Source organism: Anomaloglossus baeobatrachus, chromosome 2, assembly GCF_048569485.1.
Source record: "Anomaloglossus baeobatrachus isolate aAnoBae1 chromosome 2, aAnoBae1.hap1, whole genome shotgun sequence".
Classification (NCBI taxonomy): domain Eukaryota; kingdom Metazoa; phylum Chordata; class Amphibia; order Anura; family Aromobatidae; genus Anomaloglossus; species Anomaloglossus baeobatrachus.
Window position 1 is genome coordinate 146,814,491 of NC_134354.1, and position 21,236 is coordinate 146,835,726.

The 21,236-nt window shown below is 44.0% G+C and overlaps 1 protein-coding gene across 2 annotated transcripts in view; it reads left to right on the forward strand.

The window, feature by feature from the left end:
- Positions 1-21,236, forward strand: part of RPS6KA3 (ribosomal protein S6 kinase A3) — a 168,993-nt gene that overhangs the window by 74,640 nt on the left and 73,117 nt on the right. The gene's annotated exons all lie outside the window — the stretch shown is intronic.

Sequence of the window (21,236 nt, forward strand, 5' to 3'; positions counted from 1 at the left end):
TGGTAACCACGGTAAACAGCGGGTAACCAAGAAGCCCTTACCTTGGTTACCTGATATTTACTTTCGTTACCAGCCTCCGCCGCTCTCACACTGTCAGTGCCGGCTCCCTGCTCTCTGCACACGTAGCTGGAGTACACATCGGGTAATTAACCCGATGTGTACTGTGGCTAGGAGTGCAGGGAGCCAGCGCTAAGCGGTGTGCGCTGGTAACCAAGGTAAATATTGGGTTGGTTACCCGATATTTACCTTAGTTACCAAGTGCAGCATGCTTCCACGTGTAGCCACGCTCCAGCGATCCCTGCCAGGTCAGGTTGCTGGTGGGATCGCTGGAGCGTCGCAGTGTGACCTCTCACCAGCGACCTCCTAGCAACTTACCAGCGATCCCTATCAGGTTGTATCGTTGTTGGGATCGCTGGTAAGTTGTTTAGTGTGACTGGGCCTTTAGGAGGAGCCAAATGATTAAAGCTAAGTGAGGGTTAATATAAAGTGTAAGTACACTTGGTAGGACTGAAACATTTGGAATGGCTATGCTTAGGAGTATATAGCTGAGGAATCATAATCCTTTGGAGTTTATTTTCCTTTTACACCAATTTTCTGGTATTGGAAAATTGGCAAAGCCATTGCAATAAAAGGCATTTGTGCTAACGTTTTGCATCGTTTTTGGTTGGTGCTTGACCAACCTATTAAAACTACTATACTATACATCAGGAAAACGCGTACATTGTAGCTAAAAATCAGGTGGTGTCCTTCGCCTTCTGTCTCACGGAAAGCCCAAAGGTGGCGAAATTATAAGGCTATGTGCCCACGGGACTATGTACCTGCGGATATAACCTGCAGACATTCGCGCGACTTATGAGCGGAAGTCCCGGCCTCTATTTCCATAGTGGAGGGTCGGTATGTCCGCAGGAATAATTGACATGCAGTTACGTGCAGCTGCGGGACATCCGCAGCATGTTCCGCAGCCGCACATACCGCAGCATGGACACAGCAATCCCCATGTCCCATACATAGGGAGTGTCTGTACTTGTGCAAACCTGCGGATTTATCTAGAAAATCCAGATAAATCCGCAGATTTTCCGAGGCAAATTCCGCGGGTACATTGTCCCGTGGGCACGCAGCCTTAGGGGTTGTGCACACGATCCGGACATGCTGTGTCCTGGACCCAGTATGTCTTCTTGCTATGGACGTTTTTTCTGTTCTCCCCTCGGAGAATACTTGTGTCTCCGCAGCATCATTTGACATGCTGCGGTTCGGAAGGCAGCACAGCAGGTCCATTTACACTGCGGAGAGAAGAGGCACAGTTGTGCTGGGATTTCTATAAATCTGTGGTTCTACTGTGCAACTACTGTACTATTTGGTCCCTGCAATTATGGGGGCGCTAGGAACACATTCTGATGGAAAAAATGTCTAAAAAGCTCCTTGGGAAAGCCTGTAATTTTGGGTAACACGTGAAGACTGGTAATGCCGTACAAAGGGTCAGTGTTAAGAGAAGGAAGTGCTGTCACAAGCCCCACATGATCTCCGGTCACATTGTCTCCGTCATTACAGCTAGGTTGAGTGCAGAGTTTAGTATAAACTGCTTTGTTCTTGATTTTTTTTTTTTTTTTTTTCGCATTGCTGGCATATTTCCTTGTGGTTATGTGACGTTTTATGAGCCATACACATCAATGTCTTGTGGTTCTTAGATCAGTATGGCTTCATGCAAGGTTAATGTACGCAATCTCTTCTGATGAATTCCCACAACTTTTCATGTACTCTATTATGCTTTGTAAGTGATGTTTTCCCTTCTTGATAAATTATTTTCTGTTTATGCTAGGTATCGCTCTTTAATGACTACTGGTCTTCTCCAATGCTTTAATTGGAGGGCACATTCAGATGACAGGTTTTATGGACCCCAGAAGCTGACCTGATAAACACAGACGGCTTCTGTAAACCTTCCATTTATCTTGGCTCATGGATTCACTGATTCTGAAATGGATTAACATAGGACATGTACTGAATTTACTGTTAGGGGTACTTCACACACAGCGAGATCCGCTACTGAGATCGCTGCTGAGTCACGTTTTTTGTGACCTCATTAGCGATCTCGCTGTGTGTGACACTGAGCAGCGATCTGGCCCCTGCTGTGAGATCGCTGCTCGTTACACACAGCCCTGGTTCGTTTTTTTATTGTTGCTCTCCCGCTGATAAGCACACATCGCGGTGTGTGACAGCGAGAGAGCAACAATCCTGAATGTGAAGGGAGCAGGAGCCGGCGTCTGACAGCCTGCGGTAAGCTGTAACCAAGGTAAACATCGGGTAACCAAGGTGGTTACCCGATATTTATCTTCGTTACCAGCCTCCGCAGCTCTCACGCTGCCAGCGTCGGCTCCTGCTCCCTGCACACGCTAAGCTAAGCGGTGTGCACTGGTAACTAAGGTAAACATCAGGTAACCATACCCGATGTTTACCTTAGTTACCAGTGTCCGCAGCTTCCAGACGCCGGCTCCGTGCAAGCGCAGCGTCGCTGCTGGCTGGGGGCTGGTCACTGGTCGCTGGTGAGATCTGCCTGTTTGACAGCTCACCAGCGACCATGTAGCGACGCAGCAGCGATCCTGACCAGGTCAGATCGCTGATGGGATCGCTGCTGCGTCGCTAAAGTGTGACGGTACCCTTAGACACACAGATCCATTAAAACCAGACGTGAGAATAGTTCCATTGCATCAAATAAGTCTGTACTTTTTTTTTTTTTTTAAGACAGACCGTACACAGCCTAGAAATAGTGCAGTGTAAACATGCCCGTATTGTAGTGTTTGGCCGACTCCTCTGTATTCTTTCATTCTTTCCATCTCTGCTTGATGTCTTGCAGGTCGCTAATCTCATTCCCTTCAGTTTTTGATGGTTCAGTGTGCTAAAAAAGGCTTCTTGATTCAGCATGGCAACTTAATTCCCTTCTGTGACCTTTCTGATAGGCATCTTCAAGGTTCATGTCCGTGCTTTCAGGAAGGCGTTCTTGGCTTCTCTTTGGATGTCTGCATTGAGTCGCATTGACTCATTAAGGCCTAAGCCACACTGCATGGAAATTGGAGTGAGTGGAGTGCGATAATAAAATCACATTCCACTTGGACCAATATTAGCCTGTGTGTCAGCGCACATGAGCGATTATTTTCTCAGCCCTAATTGGACAGAGAAAACAATCGCAGCATGCTGCAAGTGTAATGCGAGACTCTTTCTCTTGCACACATTCAAGTGTATGGGGCGAGAGAAAAATCACACTGCACTCGCGGTACACCGGTGCTTCCCTCTCCTCTCTTCTTGTCTTTCCCCTCCTTCCTTTCTCTTCCTTTGTTCCCTTCTTGTCCTTGTTTTCCTATCCTATTATATCTTTAGATCTTCCACTTTTATCCCTAGCGGTTATATCCTTTTGTTCCACACTCCACACTACGACAATTGTCTCCCTTTATCTTCTTATTCCCAAATAGGTTATTATTTTCATGTTTTCCCCTGATGCAGTGTCATGATGCAAATTGTAAAAATCTTTTTGTTTTCTTTCTCATACCATGTTTGTCTTAGTACTCTTGGCCCCTGGTGAAGGCTCCAGTATGAGCCGAAATGTTGGGCGGGCAGTACCGAGTCTTATGGGTGTCACTGGTCTCGGTCCGGCGTCTCCAGTCTTCCTTCCATCGCCGTCCTCCTTCCCGGTTCCATGTAAATGGCGCTTCCTACGTCATCCACAGAGGTCTCCATTGCGCTCCTGTGCAAGCACATTTAGATCTGCCCTACTGAAAGCAGATCAAAGTATGGTAGCGCACATGCACGGACGGTCTGTGCGCTTGGGCAGGAGCGTAATGGAGGCCTCTGTGTGGATTACATAGGACGCGGAGCAGGGAAGGAGTACGGCGATTGCAAGAAAAAAGGAGGTGCCGGACCAAGACTAGCGACGCCCATCGGGCCCGACCGCCCCCTAGGTGAGTATTATAAAATCTCTTATGTTATACGGAGCGGCTTGGCCTCTTATATACAGCAGTCTGCCTGATAGTGTTTTTTCAAAGTAAATTGATAGTTCCATTGTCGCTGAAAGTAGCCGATCTGGTTTCAATGCTGTCAATTTGTTAGGTGTGGGAAAGGGGGGGGGGCAGCTGATCCATGGCCCCAACGCTCTGAGGGGCCCCCAGCCTTTCAATAATGTACTAATGCTGAAGTTTAAGTTCTGTACTATCGCTGAAGTTTCCGTAGTTGCAGAATGACCTTTGGTGACATCAGTCATGTAACTCACCTAAGATCCTAAGGCTGTGTGCCCACGTTGCGTATTTGCATGCAGTTATGCTGCGTATTGCACCGCAACGTAACTGCATGCGTCCTGCGTCCCCTGCATAATCTATGAAGATTATGCATAATCCATGCCCACGTTGTGTTTTAGAACGCAGCGATTTGCATGCTGCCAAATCGCTGCGTTCTAACAAGCAACATGTCACTACTTTTGTGCGCTTTGCATGCTGTCTCCTTTCTGTCTATAGGGAGAGGCAGCAGCCAGAGCACACGAATTCTGCAGTCACCAAAGTTTCAGAATGGAGCTTTTCAGCTGCGCTCTGAAGCGGACATGCAGTGACAAAACGCTGCGGTGCAGAGCGCACACACATGGGCACATAGCCTAACGCTAGAGGAAGATGCGCAGGAACAGGTAACCACTCCAGAGGAGCTGAAGGTGAGTTTGGGGGCATTATGAAGCATATTAGGGCATTATAGGGAAGTGGGGAACATTATAAAACTGAGACATTATGGGGCAATGAAGTGTATTGGGTCATTATGGTGAAATGGGGACGTTAAAGAGTAAATTGGGACGTTGTGGGGCAAAGAGGGATTTTATGGGGCAAATTGGGACATTTTGGGGAAATGGGGGATAATAGAAAGCAAATTGATACTTTATAGGACAGTGGGGGACATTATAGAGTAAATTGGGACATTGTGGGGGAATGAAAAGCACTATGGGGTAATGGCGACATTGAGGCAAATTTGCACATTATGGGTCAATTAGGGACATTCTGGGAAAATGGTAACATTATGGAGCAAATTGATTGGGATATTATGGGGCAATGGAGAAAATTATGAAGCAAATTGGGACATTGTGTAGCAATACATTATAGGATAATGAGGTCATTATGAGGCAATTAGAAAAGGGATTGTGAAAGGCGGCATAGGATGAGGAGGAGCTGGGGGGGGTATTTATACAGAGATGTAATATGGGGGAGATTTTATAGACAGGTCAAGTTTTGGGGGGGCATTATGGAAAGGGGCACTTTGTGGGGCTATTTTGGAGAGGAGCAGTATGTGGGGGGATATTTTGTGCAGAAATCAATTAACAACCCCTTCTGATTCCACGTGTTTCCCCAGACATTACTTATAAACTGGGACCATGATGGGGTACAGAATTACTATATGGGGCCAGAATGAGGGACATACATTATTGGTTTATGGTGGCAAGTGGGGCATAATGACTGTAGGGGCAATTTAGGGGACATTATTACTGATGAAATATAAGTTAATTTTGAAGATGCTGTCTTCCATGGGGAAACAAAAGTCTGATGTAGAGTAGAAAATGGTGTGGAATGTGCTCTAGAAGTAATCAGCTATAGGTGACTGTTATTTTCTGTACAGCCGCGTCACGGCAGGAAGAAGTGATGGCGGTCAGCGCCAAATGAAGAGAAAGTGAAAATGATTAACTTCAGCTAGAGACGACAATGGTAAGACAGTGCATTACATGTACACGCATACTACTATATACAGAGCCCAGCTGTGTATAATGTCACCAGTGATCACTGTATTACCTGTACACGATACACAGAGCTCCTGTGTAAAATGGCACTGATATTAGTATTGTGGTTTTTATTCATGATCAGTATTGTAGTAATATACATCCCTGCGTGGTAGTAATATGTGGTCTGGTTACGGGGTGGTGGTATTTGTCTCTTGTGTGTGGTATTATTTGGTCATTATGTGGTCTAGTAATAGTGTTGTGGTATTTCTCCCTTGGATGTGGTAATATTTGGTTACTACGTGGTCTAATTATGGTGTGGTTGATCAATATGTGTTGATGTGTTATCTGGTCACGGTGTAGCGTTATTTCTCCCTTGTATGTGGCTGTATTCAGTCACTCTGGTGGTAATATGTTGTCTGGTCACTGTTATTTACTTGGTATAGTGGATTGTGTTTGTGTATGGAGGTCACTTTTTCTCTCTGATTTCAATATAGGGAAGATTCTTTATTTCCAATTGTTTCCTGTTTTCTACTGCTAAATTGGCTTTGACTACGTCTTCATGTCTAGAATGTGGTTCTCTTCTAGAATGTGGCTCTCGGCCAACTTTCAAAGTCAAATGTGGCTTTCAAGGTAAAAAGGTCGGGGACCCCTGATGTAGATGTCCTTTCTTTGGAGTGCGCGCTCAGTTATTGTCCATGTACTGTGCCATCATTATATGTCATTGCTATAACTGTCTCAGTGGATTTCCCCTACTTTCGTTATTGCATGTAAAGTTTGGTGGCCTTATTACAAATTGTCCTCTGTAGCCCAAGAATTTCCAAGTTGCGCTGCTCCCATCCACGTGTGCTATACACGTGCTCAATCCTTGTTTTCCCTCAATAAACACTGTTAGGTCATTTTAGAAAAACTGCTACAAAGCTAGTACAGATGGGCCATGCTGTAGTATTAGCTAGATATAAAATCTCATTTACCATGATGAGACATCTGGTTACTTTTCTACCCTGAAAAAGCATTCTATAAATCCTGCTCCATACGGATCTGTCCACTTATCGGAGCCATTAGTTATGGAGCCATTAGTGATGCTCAAGAGTGGGACATTAACTTTTATAGGTAGCAATACATGACTCTTCATAGGAGCAGAAATGTAGATGGCGGACAACTAATACCAGAGTATGCTGTTCCTGTTAATCCATTAATGTTATAGTCACACACTAAAACTCCCATTCATATAGTTATGTTTTAGTCTGGATTTCTGAAATCATTGAAATGAATGACTACTACAAATATTAGCAGTGGTTGAATATTTTCTAAGGCCTGATTCTTCAGGTTGTTGTTGTTGTTGTTCTTGTTCTTGTTCTTGTTCTTGTTCTTGTTCTTGTTCTTGTTCTTGTTCTTGTTCTTGTTCTTGTTCTTGTTCTTGTTCTTGTTCTTGTTCTTGTTCTTGTTCTTGTTCTTGTTCTTTTTCTTGTTCTTGTTCTTGTTCTTGTTCTTGTTCTTGTTCTTTTTCTTTTTCTTTTTCTTTTTCTTTTTCTTTTTCTTTTTCTTTTTCTTTTTCTTTTTCTTTTTCTTTTTCTTTTTCTTTTTCTTTTTCTTTTTCTTTTTCTTTTTCTTTTTCTTTTTCTTTTTCTTTTTCTTTTTCTTTTTCTTTTTTATAATACGTTGTTGCTCTATGCTTTCAATAGACTTTAAAATGTACCATAAATAAATTTGCGATGCTTCTAAGGGTCACAAATGATAAATGAACTAAAAGCATCTGGATAATGCAAGCTATGCCCACATTGTCAAGCAAACCCCCCAAAATGTCAAGGACTGGGAAAACTAGTGTAAAAATGGTGCAAACTCCAGAATAAACTTGGCACAAAAATTAAAAATGTCTAAAACAAAACGTAAAAATAAGACCTGCATAAAGAATGATAAATCAGGGAATTTGCGTTTTGGTGTCTATTATTAATACTGTTTATAATGCAGTACTAAGGGCACGTTTTGGAAGTGTTTTTTGTGTATTTTCCATGTGTTTTTTGTTTGTTTTTGTTCATCTACATTTCCCATCCATTCTGCTGAGGTTGAAGCTAAACTTTAGCATATTTTTGCTTATGGATGTAGTGGTATGGCTGTATGGACTTTTATCCGCCAATAAAAATGATGTCTTTATGTAGTGTTGAGCGAGCACTACCATGCTTTGTACTGGAATAGAGTAGTCTGATGCTCAGACGGGCTCCACTCGAGTACCGGGCATAATGGAAGTCCTTGGGAAACTTGAGTGTTTTTCTGGAAGAACTTACATTGATTTCTATTATACTTGGTTACTTGAGTCAAGCCTGTCCGAGCGTCTGACCTGTTTGTTTCGAGACCCGAGCATGTTAGTGCTCGGTCATCACCAGTATTGATCTGTTATGCCAGACATGAGAAATTCATTATGTAGCACAGAAACCATGTGTAAATCAGGCTAGATGTCCGCTTAGGGCATTTTAATCCCAATCGACTGCTGCTTCCAAGTGCAGTGATACGCCCACAGTGCACTGGAAGCCTGAATTTGCATATGGCTTCTGTGTTTTGTTTTTTTTTATGACTGTCCTATTGGATCTCTACAAAAAAAGCATAATTTTATATTAGAGGACAAGCGTCTGTACATCCATACCACTCACATACTAAAGTAACTTCCTATTTAATATTTATATATAATATTTATTCATTTATATAGTGCTATTAATTCCACAGCACTTCACATACATTGGCAACACTTCCCCATTGGGGCTCCTTTAATTGGGAAATTACATTTTAAGCCTCTTTGGGGGCAGGGGCTTATTTGAGAACTATCTGGTGGACAGCAATATGGAGATTAAGTGATGGCTGGCTTAAAAATGGTATCATAAAGGTATTTGGAATGAGGTATAAATCTGCAGAATGGGTTAGTGTGTGAATATAATGGGAATCTAAGGGATACAACACAGTAAAGGTAGGCATAGTAACTTGTGGGCTGAATACCGGCCATGACTAATCGGTGTAATGCCGGATGAAGGGGCATCTACTGATGTAACCGTACTTCCGCTTAGCTGCTGACTGTAAAAGGCAAAAAAATCTGGCATAGAGGAGGAAATCCAGTTGGCAACCACATTGCTAATTGCAGGCTATGATATATGTGATTTCTTATAGAAACCTACATATGTCTAGTGAGTTGCCAGAAAAAACTGCTTGTGACCATTATTACAGTATGCAAAAAAAAAAGCTGCCAATTTACAAGGCACCCCAGGCCCGGTACTGTCAGCAGGGCTCACATCGGGTTTGATCCGTCCTGTAATCCATGTTCTTGCACCAGCTTTACCCTTATGATGAAAGTGTGGTGCTCCGCTGGTTTTCTACATTTCATTCAATCAAAAAACCATCTCATTGTGAGAACCACAAGTCACCAAAGAGAACAAGCAACTGACACTGAGACCATAGCCGAAATTGCTGCACAAGTCAATTAAAATCACCGGGAGAGAGAAATAATCAAAAGCTGCATTGCCATTAGTGAGCGCGAAGCAGCGTGTCTGTGGGGTCTTCACCCGCTGCGTGTCCGACTCGATGTAACAATGCGGCTTGTGTTTCCTAACATACAGTCTGCATGTACCATGGCCTGGTTAGCAGAGGATAACACCCAGCAGACGCGCCTTCATATGATTTGTGTTTTTCCCTTCTGTTGGCAGATGGCGTGTTGGAATGCTATAAGTTATGAAGGTCGCTATGAGTAAGACATGAAATAGCGTTTGGCTGTATGGTGCGGTATCACAATGCAGAGCGGCCTGTATTATCAGCCTACTGTTAGGTTTATCATATTAATTCTGAAAAGCGGATTCGTCAGTTTTCTTGATATTTCTGTTTTCGTAAATACTTGTATTTCCCAATCCTCTAACATATTGATATTAATCAGCTATTTTTTTCCTGGAAACCTCAATATGTTAAGTAGTCAGCATTCATATCTGCTTGGTTAGTACTGGTTTTGCCCCTGCTACCTCCAGTTGGACAGTCTCAGTGTGTAGAATGATCACGCTTCAGGTTAGGAGTAACACCGAAAGGTCATTTCACTCATATATTACCAAGAGGAATAGCAGAAGGATGGCAAACTGGAGCGCTCTGTAGGTACCGTGTTTCTCCAAAAATAAGATGGGGTCTTATGTGATGGGTTTTTTTTTTGTTCCAAAAGATTTGGCTAGGGCTTATTTTCAGCGTCTGTCTGTGTGTGTTTTTTTGTTTTTTTTTTTGTTTTTTTTTTTTTTTTTTATAAAAATCCACATTTGTTCTTGAACAAAATATCATTTATTAAAATATAATCACATAATGAAACTTCAACATAGCTCTCCAAACCTTGTGTGTGACACACATACACATATATACAATGTATGTATGTGTGTGTATATGTATGTGTGTGTATATGTGTGTATATATATATATATATATATATATATATATATATATATATATATATATATATATATATATATATATATATATATATGTGTGTATATATGTGTGTGTGTGTATATGTATGTGTGTATATATATATATGTATGTGTATATATATATATATATATATATATATATATATATATATATATATATATATATATATATATATATATATATATATATATATATATATATATTAGAAGGTGGCCCGATTCTACGCATCGGGTATTCTAGAATTTACGTATTGTGTAGTTCATGTATGATTTTTGTTATATAGATAGATATATATATAGATATATATATATATATGTTGTTGTGTGTAGTTACCAAGTGTTTGTGTAGGGCGCTGTACATGTTCTGAGTGTCGCGGGGGGTGAGAGCGGTGTTGTATGTGTGTTGCGTGTGTTGCGTTGTTTGTGGAGCGTTGTGTGTGTGTGTGTTGTGCGGTTTGTGTGGGTGTGGTGTGTTTTGGGGGGAGGTATGTTTTGAGCAATGTGTGTGTTGTGCAGTATGTGCGTATATTTGTGTGTGCAGCGTTGTCTGTGTGTGTGGGTGTCTGTGTAGGGCGTTGTTTGTGATTCGTAGTGTGTGTGTGTTGTGCAGTGCGCGTGTGTGTGTGTGTTGGGGGGAGGTGTGCACCTCCCATCGTGCTGCATCCCCCATGCTGCGCACTCCCAAACGTGCTCCATCCGCCATGCTGCGCACTCCCAAACGTGCTCCATCCGCCATACTGCGCACTCCCAATCGTGCTCCATCCGCCATGCTGCGCACTCCCCATCGTGCTCTATCCGCCATGCTGCACACTCCCAAACGTGCTCCATCCGCCATGCTGCGCACTCCCAAACGTGCTCCATCCGCCATGCTGCGCACCCCCTATCATGCTCCATCCGCCATGCTGCGCACTCCCAAACGTGCTCCACCCGCCATGCTGCGCACTCCCAAACGTGCTCCACCCGCCATGCTGCGCACTCCCAAACGTGCTCCATCCGCCATGCTGCGCACTCCCAAACGTGCTCCATCCGCCATGCTGCGCACTCCCAAACGTGCTCCATCCGGCATGCTGCGCACTCCCAAACGTGCTCCATCCGGCATGCTGCGCACTCCCAAACGTGCTCCATCCGCCATGCTGCGCACTACCAAACGTGCTCCATCCGCCATGCTGCACACTCCCAAACGTGCTCCATCCGCCATGCTGCACACTCCCAAACGTGCTCCATCCGCCATGCTGCGCACTCCCAAACGTGCTCCATCCGCCATGCTGCGCACTCCCAAACGTGGTCCATCCGCCATGCTGCGCACTCCCAAACGTGGTCCATCCGCCATGCTGCGCACTCCCAAACGTGGTCCATCCGCCATGCTGCGCACTCCCAAACGTGCTCCATCCGCCATACTGCGCACTCCCCATCGTGCACCATCCGGCATGCTGCGCACTCCCAAACGTGCTCCATCCGTCATGCTGCGCACTCCCAAACGTGCTCCATCCGTCATGCTGCGCACTCCCAAACGTGCTCCATCCGCCATGCTGCGCACCCCCCATCATGCTCCATCCGCTTGGGAGTGCGCAGCATGCCGGATGGTGCACGATGGGGAGTGCGCAGTATGGCGGATGGAGCACGTTTGGGAGTGCGCAGTATGGCGGATGGAGCACGTTTGGGAGTGCGCAGCATGGCGGATGGACCACGTTTGGGAGTGCGCAGCATGGCGGATGGACCATGTTTGGGAGTGCGCAGCATGGCGGATGGACCACGTTTGGGAGTGCGCAGCATGGGGGATGCAGCACGATGGGGAGTGCGCCGTATGGCGGATGGAGCACGTTTGCTCAGCCTCTCTCCTTCCAGCCTCCCTCAGCATCAGCCTCCCCCTCCCAGCCTTCCCCAAGATCAGCCTCTCTGCTCCCAGCCTCCTCCAGCACGCTGTGCTCCTCTGCCGACACTCACCCACACAACCGATCGCATCCACTCACCCACACAACCGATCGCATCCACTCACCCACACAACCGATCGCATCCACTCACCCACACAACCGATCGCATCCACTCACCCACACAACCGATCGCATCCACTCACCCACACAACCGATCGCATCCACTCACACACACAACCGATCGCATCCACTCACACACACAACCGATCGCATCCACTCACACACACCCGATCGCATACACTCACACACACACAGACACTGACGATATTGCACATACGCGCTGATACTCACAACATCCGGGGATATCACATGCTTCTGGCCATGTGATCCTCCGTCAGGTCCTGGAAGCTCACAGCACAATATCGCCGCTGAGAAGCAAGCGATATCCCAGGATGTTGTGAGTATTTGGATGCGATGTGATGTGTGTGTGTGTGAGTGTGATCTGATTTGTGTGTGTGTGTGTGCTGTTATGTTATGTGTGTTCCGCAGCTGCAGGACCTTGATGTGTGGATGCGATGTGATGTGTGTGTGAGGTGTGTGTGTGAGAGTGAGTGTGAGCCGGTGTACACTGGTAACTATGATACACATCGGGTAACTAAGGGACCTTAGTTACCCGATTTTTATAATGGTTACCAGCTTTCACGGCCTCCGTTAAGATCCCAGCATCGCAAGGTTATGTCTGGCGCTGCCGGGATCCTGACGCAGCCGGTGTAGAAGCAAGCGATATCCCAGCATGTTGTGAGTGTGTGGATGTGATGTGTGAGGTGTGTGTGAGAGTGAGTGTGATCTGATGTGTGTGTACTCACCTGGGAATCGGAGCCCCGTGTCAGTTGGGCCACAGCGAGCGTGCATTGCGTGAGGGGGGCGGGGCCTGCAGAGAGCCGGGGCGAGAGGCCAATCCGTGGGGGGGGCGGGGCCATGGCGAGCCCAGCGGCCAATCAGCTTTGTGTCACCGTAAGGACACAATTTCGGAGCATGACAGACAGACAGACAGAATAAGGCAATTATATATATATAGATTATGTGTATAATATATATGTATGTATGTGTGTGTGTATGTGTGTGTGTGTGTATGTGTGTGTGTGTGTGTATGTGTGTGTGTGTGTGTGTGTGTGTATGTGTGTGTGTGTGTGTGTGTGTATGTGTGTGTGTGTATGTGTGTGTGTGTGTATGTGTGTGTGTGTGTATGTATAGATTATGTGTGTGTGTGTATATATATATATATATATATATATATATATATATATATATATATATATATATATATATATATATATATATATATATATATATATATATATATATATATATATATATATATATATATATATATATATATATATATATATATATATATATATATATATATAAATATTATGTATGTATATACACACACACACACACACACACACACACACACACACACACACACACACACACACATGTTGCCTATACATGCCAACCTTTCTCCTCTTCAGCTCTAGATTCCTGCAGTTGAGACCTTTTGGTGACATCATGGTCAAATATCCGTGATGTCACCATAGGTCCTTAAGCAATCGTAACCTCGGGATAAAAATGGTGGGACAACCCTGTGAAATTGCCCATTTTTCTCTCCATACCCCCTAATGCCAGTCCTGCATACCAGCCTGTCTCATGTTCAACTCCTTAACACTAATGCAGTTAAGACCTTTGGTGGCATCATGGGCACATGACTGTGAAGTCACCAAAGGTCCTTAAGCAGTCTTACCCTTGGAGTAGAATCACTGGTGGCCCCTAAGAGAGTGAAAGCCTGAGATATTGACTAGTTTTTCGCCCCCATAATGCTGACTTTGACTGTAACTAGGGCTTATTTTTGGAGTAGGGCTTATATTAATCATACTCTCAAAAATCCTGTAAAATCATGGTAGGGCTTATTTTTGGGGAAACCGAACTAAAGCAAACATATCAAGATAGCTGGTAGTCACTTAATGTTTTTCTGGTTGTTTGCTTACCTATAAAAAAAAAAATAAAATATAATTTTAACAAAAGCATGCTGGCCCTAATTATGTCAGTGGGATCTGTTTGAAAACTGAGGTTATTGTGGCCTGTCATGAGGAGGGAGGCTGTATTGACGTGATGTCCTTCAGTAGCGCTTACCAATGCGGTACTAGATGGCACTTCCGTCACAAACTTCTCATCTGGCTGTCGTAGCATGACACAAACTATTATACAAAAAAAAAAGCATATATGTAGTTTTTTTGACATTGTTATTATGGCATCTTCATTGCAAAAAATTGTTAATGTAAACTGTAATCGTGTTTACATGAATGCCTCATTGTTCAGGACAATGGTCAGAGCTTGGCGTCTTAAGCGGTGAGGATCTTTAGTATTAAAAAAACCGCACAGCTGTGGTTCCTAAAGTAATTTTGATAGCGGGATTTTAAATCGAGAACTGTTTTTATATGCACATGTAGCAAAGCATCAGTCATACCTTCCGCAAGACAGTCTGTTCATGCTGATGCCTCGCTCTGTACAGCAGAAGTGATCGGAAGATCGCAGCTTCAAGTCCCCTAATAAACACAATAAAAAAAAAAATAGAAATGTGAAAACAAAATCCTCCACAAGTTCAAATCAACCCCCTTTTGCCTCATTGAAAATAAAAACAAAGCACATATTTGGTATTGCCAGCTTCAGAAATGCGCAATCTATCAAACATGTAAAATAAATTGTGATCAGTAAAGGGCACGTAACGAGAAAAAAATAAATTAAAAACTTCAGAATTATAAGTTAGGCGATCAAACACCACATTTACACCAATATGGTAATATTAAAAAAGTCAGACCAGGCCACTCAAAATCATCCCCACACAGCCCCAGATTAAAAAAAATGACAATGCTTCTGGTCTCAGTAAATAGTGCCAAAAATGCAATTTATTTATTTTATTTTTTGAGAAATTTCTGCGTTTTTTTTTCCCCAACACTTAAATAAAAAAAAACAAACTATACTTGTTTGGTATGACCTAATAGAAGGGCGTCATCCATAGGCTGTGAGGTGGACACTGTGCACTGCACATATCTGTGTGACTGGTGTCCTTTTTGGTGAATTATGCAAGTTTAGTATCTATGAACTCGTACAAAAAATAATAAACATTGTGGAGTTGCACTTTTTTTTTTTTTTTTTTTTTTGTTTTTTGCAACTTCACCGCTTTGGAATTTTCTTCCCATTTTCCAGTACAGTATGGAGCATAATGAATGGTGTCATTGAAAAGTACTGGTTATATTCATCAAAAAATGAAGGAGTTATGGCTTTTGAAGAAAGAGAGGGAAAACAAAACAAAAAAAAAAAAAAACAGAAAAAAAACAAACCAGAAAATCGACAGGGGTTGAAGAGCTTTTGAGACAATTGTCCAATTTCTTTTGGTTACTTGAAAGGAGGAGGCAGCGTCTTGATTATATACCGTATGTTTCATATGTTTTGGCAAACCGCTAAAATGTCAAAACTTGTGTCACTGTATATCTCTAGCCCTGTATGTGGGGCCGGGCATCTGTTTGCGGTGAAGAAATAAGACGACCTTTCTGCAGCTTCTTCTCATGGTTACCAGTGCTTGGTGTTAGACCTTCCGGCTGCAGCTGCTCCCCTTCTCCTATCAGTCATGTACATTATTAAAAGGACATAGTCCGACTCCAAATCACGGTCTCCCTCTGTCCACACACCTCGCTGCCATTGTTATTGCTGATCAGTGTGAGCTTTCATCCCCGTTATCTTTGCCTCCCTAGGTGACAGACAGTGTAAATTGTCATCAATAGCGAGGGCATTTTTGTGATATCGTTCTGACACTTGGATAGAGGAAGTGGAAATGCATACTTGTAATGACAATGTGTACACAGACATCCTTCATTGATATGGCAGTTACAACTGCATGTAAAAACATGTGGGCCCCCCTGGTCAAAATTAATGTTAGGGTAAGTTCATACAGTGCGTTTTTCGTGGCGTTTTTGCGCAGTTTTCGGGTGCGGTTTTGCTTAGAAAACTGCATGACTTTGCTTCCCCAGCAAAGTCTTAGTTTTCATTTTTGCTGTCTGCACACAGCGGTTTTTTTCTGCTGCGTTTTTGTGGTGCCACAAAAACGCAGCATGTCAATTCCCACGTTTTTCACTGCGCTTTTCATCCATTGAGTGCAATGGGATGTTGAAAGACGCAATGAGAAACGCAAATAGCTGCGTTTTTGGTGTGTTTTGTTGCGTTTCTAAGACCAAAAACGCAGCTATAAACACAGGAGGGGGGTAGTAAAGTGACATGTACAGGAAAAGGATTCCTTCTGTCAGTAAACACAGAAGCGTGATTCCTCCCGGTACCGTCACCGCCGCTTCCACCCCAGTCCTGTGCATGTCAGCTGCCGTGCAGCGCCATGTTCGGGCGGGAGGTGGAAGCGGTTGTGAAAACAAAAGTGAACAGTAGAAAAAAAATGTCATACTCACCTGTCTGCAGACACTCTGTGCCATGCCCGCTCCCAGCTCCACTCCCGGTACCGCCACATCGGGTGTGTGCAGTCTCCCCGGGCAGTACGATGGATGCAGGACCTGGCGATGGATCACCTGATGCAGTCACCTGATGCAGTCACCTGATGCAGTCACCTGATGCAGTCACCTGATGCAGTCACCTGATGCAGTCACCTGATGCAGTCACCTGATGCAGTCACCTGATGCAGTCACCTGATGCAGTCACCTGATGCAGTCACCTGATCGTAAGTCTCGCGGTGACGCCGGCGCCCGGCCGGCTTTACCTATCAGCGGATGCCGTCAGGAGACTTCATCCCTGATTACCGGCAGCTCCTGCAGCGATCGGACGGGATCAGACTCCGCTCCAGGAGCTGCCGGTAATCGGCACATAAGTGAGTTTTTTGGTTTTTTTTTTTGTTTTTTTTTTTTTTTTTTTTGCACCGATGCATCATCTGATTGTATAACCGGCGTTTATACAATCAGCTGCTGTGTCATGCGATTCACATCTTTTAACCTGCCACATCATCTGATCGCTTTGCCTTCCAGCAAACCGATGAGATGATATTGGATCCGGATTGGACGGCGCGGGACCCTTTACCCAGGATTACTGTGGAGGGTGGTTCTTTATTTCAATAAAGATGGAGTCACTAATTGTGTTGTTTTATTTCTAATAAAAATATTTTTCTATGTGTTGTGGGTTTTTTTTTTATCTTTACTAGAAATTCATGGTGGCCATGTCTAATATTGGCGTGACACCATGAATTTCGGGCTTAGGGCCAGCTGATAATGTACAGCTAGCCCTAACCCCATTATTACCCAGCGAGCCACCGTCACCAGGGCAGCTGGAAGAGTTGCATACAGCGCCAGAAGATGGCGCTTCTATGAAAGCGCCATTTTCTGGGGTGGCTGCGGACTGCAATAAACAGCGGAGGTGCCCAGAAAGCATGGGCACCCTGCACTGTGGATTCCAATCCACAGCTGCCTAGTTGTACCCGGCTGGACTCAAAAATTAAGCGAAGCCCACGTCTTTTTTTTTTTTTTTTTTTTCAATTATTTCATGAAATATAAAAAAAAAAAAAAAAAAAGGGCTTCCCTATATTTTTGGTTCCCAGCCGGGTACAAATAGGGTGCTAAGGTTGGGGGCAGCCGTACCTGCCTGCTGTACCAGGCTAGGATACAATAATATGGCGAAGCCCACGTGATATTTTTTTGGGGGGCAAAAAATTCCTGCATACAGTCCTGGATGGAGGATGCTGAGCCTTGTAGTTCTGCAGCTGCTGTCTGCTCTCCTGCATGCACTATTGGATGGAGGATGGAGGATGCTGAGCCTTGTAGTTCTGCAGCTGCTGTCTGCTCTCCTGCATACACTATTGGATGGAGGATGCTGAGCCTTGTAGTTCTGCTCCCCCTGCCTCTCCCTCCAGCATACAGTCCTGTATGGAGCATGCTGAGCCTTGTAGTTCTGCAGCTGTCTGCTCTCCTGCATACACTAGTGGAGAATGAAGAACATATTGAAGAAGAAAATGACATCGGACCTTTTTTTTTTTTTTTTTTTTCCCAACAATCTTTAATGGCATTGTTCACTGATAAAAAATGTATAAAGACGCAGTGAGCAAAAACTCAGCAAAAAAACGCACCAAATCGCGGCAAAACGCGTGCGTTTTTGCCGCGTTTTTTTGCCGCGAGTGCGTTTTTGCCGCAAAAAAACGCATAAACGCAGCGGCAAAAAAACTGTGTGTGAACCTAGCCTTATTGTGAACAGTTGAAGATGAAATGATCTAAAGGGCATAAAGTTAAAGATGACACATTTCCTTTGTATTTTAGGGGGGAAAAAAATATAATCTTTTACATTTTTAAAAATGACTAAAAGGGAACTAGTCTGATACAAAAGTTTGGGCACCCTGCATGGTTGGTACCTAGTAGAACTCCCTTTGGCAAGTATCACAGCTTGTAAATGCATTTTGTAGCCAGCCAAGAGTCTTTCAATTCTTGTTGGAGTGATTTTCATCCGTTCTTCCATGGCAAAGTCTTCCAGTTCTGTGAGATTCCTGGGTCGTCTTGCATGCACTGCTCTTTTGAGGTCTAGACACAGATTTTCAATGATTATCAAATCAGAAGCTTGTTAGGGCCATTGTAAAACTTTCAGCTTGCGGCTTTTGAGGTCGTCTATTGTGGAGTTTGTGTAGGATCCATCCTCTTTTCAGCTTCATCTTTTTTACAGATGGTGTTATGTTTGCATCAAGAATTTGTTGAAATTTCATTGAATCCATTCTTCCCTCTACCTGTGAAATGTTCCCTGTGCCATTGGCTGCATCACTACCCCAAAGCATGATTGATCCACCCCACACTTAATGGTTGGCAAGATGGTCTTTTTCTGAAATTGAGTCTTTTTTTTTCTCCACATATAGCTTTGATTGATGTGGCAAAAGAGTTCTATTGCAACCTCATTGGTCCACAGGACTTGTTTCCAAAATGCATCAGCTTGTTTAGATGGTCTTTTGCATACTTCTGATGCTAAATTATATGGTTGGGACACAGGTCAGGTTTTCTTCTGATAATAATTAATAATAATAATTTTATTCATTTATATAGCGCTATTATTTCCACAGCGCTTTACATACATTTGCAACACTGTCCCCATTGGGGCTCACAATCTAGAGTCCCTATCTGTATGTCTTTGGAGTGTGGGAGGAAACCGGAGTACCCGGAGGAAACCCACGCAAACACAGGGAGAACATACAAACTCCTTGCAGATGGTGTCCTTGGTGGGATTTGAACCCAGAACCCCAGCGCTGCAAGGCTGCAGTGCTAACCACTGAGCCACCGTGCAGCCCATATGATGATTCTTTCATTTATGCCATATTTGTGCAGTAGAACAATGTACCACAACTCCAGAGACTACTAAATCTTAAGGTCTTTTGCAGTGAGGGGGATTCTGATTTTCCTCTCTAGCAATCCTACAAGCAGTTCGAACAGAAATTTTGCTTTCAGATCATATCTTGACCCTTCACTGTTCCTGTTAATGGTCATTTCTTAATTACATTACTGAGGTAAGGGCAACTTGAAGCGCTTTGTGATCTTATAGCCTTCTCCTGCTTTTGTGGGCCTCCACTATTTTCATTTTCAGAGTGTAAAGGCCCAGTCACACTAAACAACTTACCAGCGATCCCAACAACGATACAACCTGATAGGGATCGCTGGTAAGTTGCTAGGAGGTTGCCGGTGAGATGTCACACTGCGATGCTCCAGCGATCCCACCAGCAACCTGACCTAGCAGGGATCGCTGGAGCGTGGCTACACGAGTTGCTGGTGAGCTCACCAGCAACCAGTGTTCCAGCCAGCAGCGCCGCGTGGAAGATGCTGCGCTTAGTAACTAAGGTAAATATCGGGTAACCAACCCGATATTTACCTTGGTTACCAGCGCATGCAGCTACACGAGCAGGGAGCAGCGCACACCGCTTAGCACTGGCTCCCTGCTCTCCTAGCTACAGTACACATGGGGTTAATTACCCGATGTGTACTCTGCTACACGTGCAAGGAGCAGGAGCCGGAGCCAGCACTGACAGTGAGAGCGGAGGAGGCTGATAAGGAAGGTAAATATCGGGTAACCAAGGACAGGGCTTCTTGGTTACCCGATGTTTACTGTGGTTACCAGCCTCCGCAGAAGCCGGCTCCTGCTGCCTGCACATTTAGTTGTTGTTGTCTCGCGGTCACACACAGCGATCTGTGCTTCACAGCGGGAGAGCAACAACTAAAAAATGGTCCAGGACATTCAGCAACAACCAACGACCTCACAGCAGGGGCCAGGTTGTTGCTGGATGTCACACACAGCGACATCACTAGCAACATCGCTGCTACGTCACAAAAGTTGTTCGTTAGCAGCGATGTTGCTAGCGATGTTGCTTAGTGTGACGGGGCCTTTAGTCAGCTGCTTAGAAGAACCCATGGCTGCTTTTTTTTGTAACAAGGTTAGAGGCGGCTGGATTTTTTTCACCTGGCCTTTCCGAATGACAATAACCCTAACTCATTAATACAAAGGAAATGTGTCATCCTTAACTTTATGCCTTGTAGAGATCATTTAATCTTCAACTTGTTTAACTGTTCACAATAACTGTAATTTTCAGCAGAGGTGCCCAAACTTTTACACGCCTCTGTACATTTACGTCTTTGGCCATTCGATGAATAATTTTTGTCCTGATGTTAAATTCCTTCTATTAAAACATGACTGCTGTGTGTATATAAATCAGCCAATCGGATCACAGCTTCGTTTTTCAGACCTGTTCTGTTATTATGACAGCTGCTATGTGATTGGCTGCTCCTGGATCGGTTGGGGTATCAATTTTGCAAGACTACAAAGTTTAGTTTTCCTCCATACAATAGTACCAACATTTGGCTAAAGTGCAGACTAGGAAACCTTTTTTTACCACTTTAACAGCTGTACCTACTATAATGTCAATAAAAAAATGGGAAAAAAAATCCCTTTGTATTTAAAAAGAAAAAAAGGCCAATAAAACTGCAGTTTGATAATATTGAATAGTCATGTCGGTGCGGGCAGTCTTGTGGTTGTTCTTTCTTGCCATTGTGTGCGCATCTTCTGTCTTACAAATATATTAAGTACGTTCCCATCATGGCTGAAGTCAATCAGCGAGTGCGG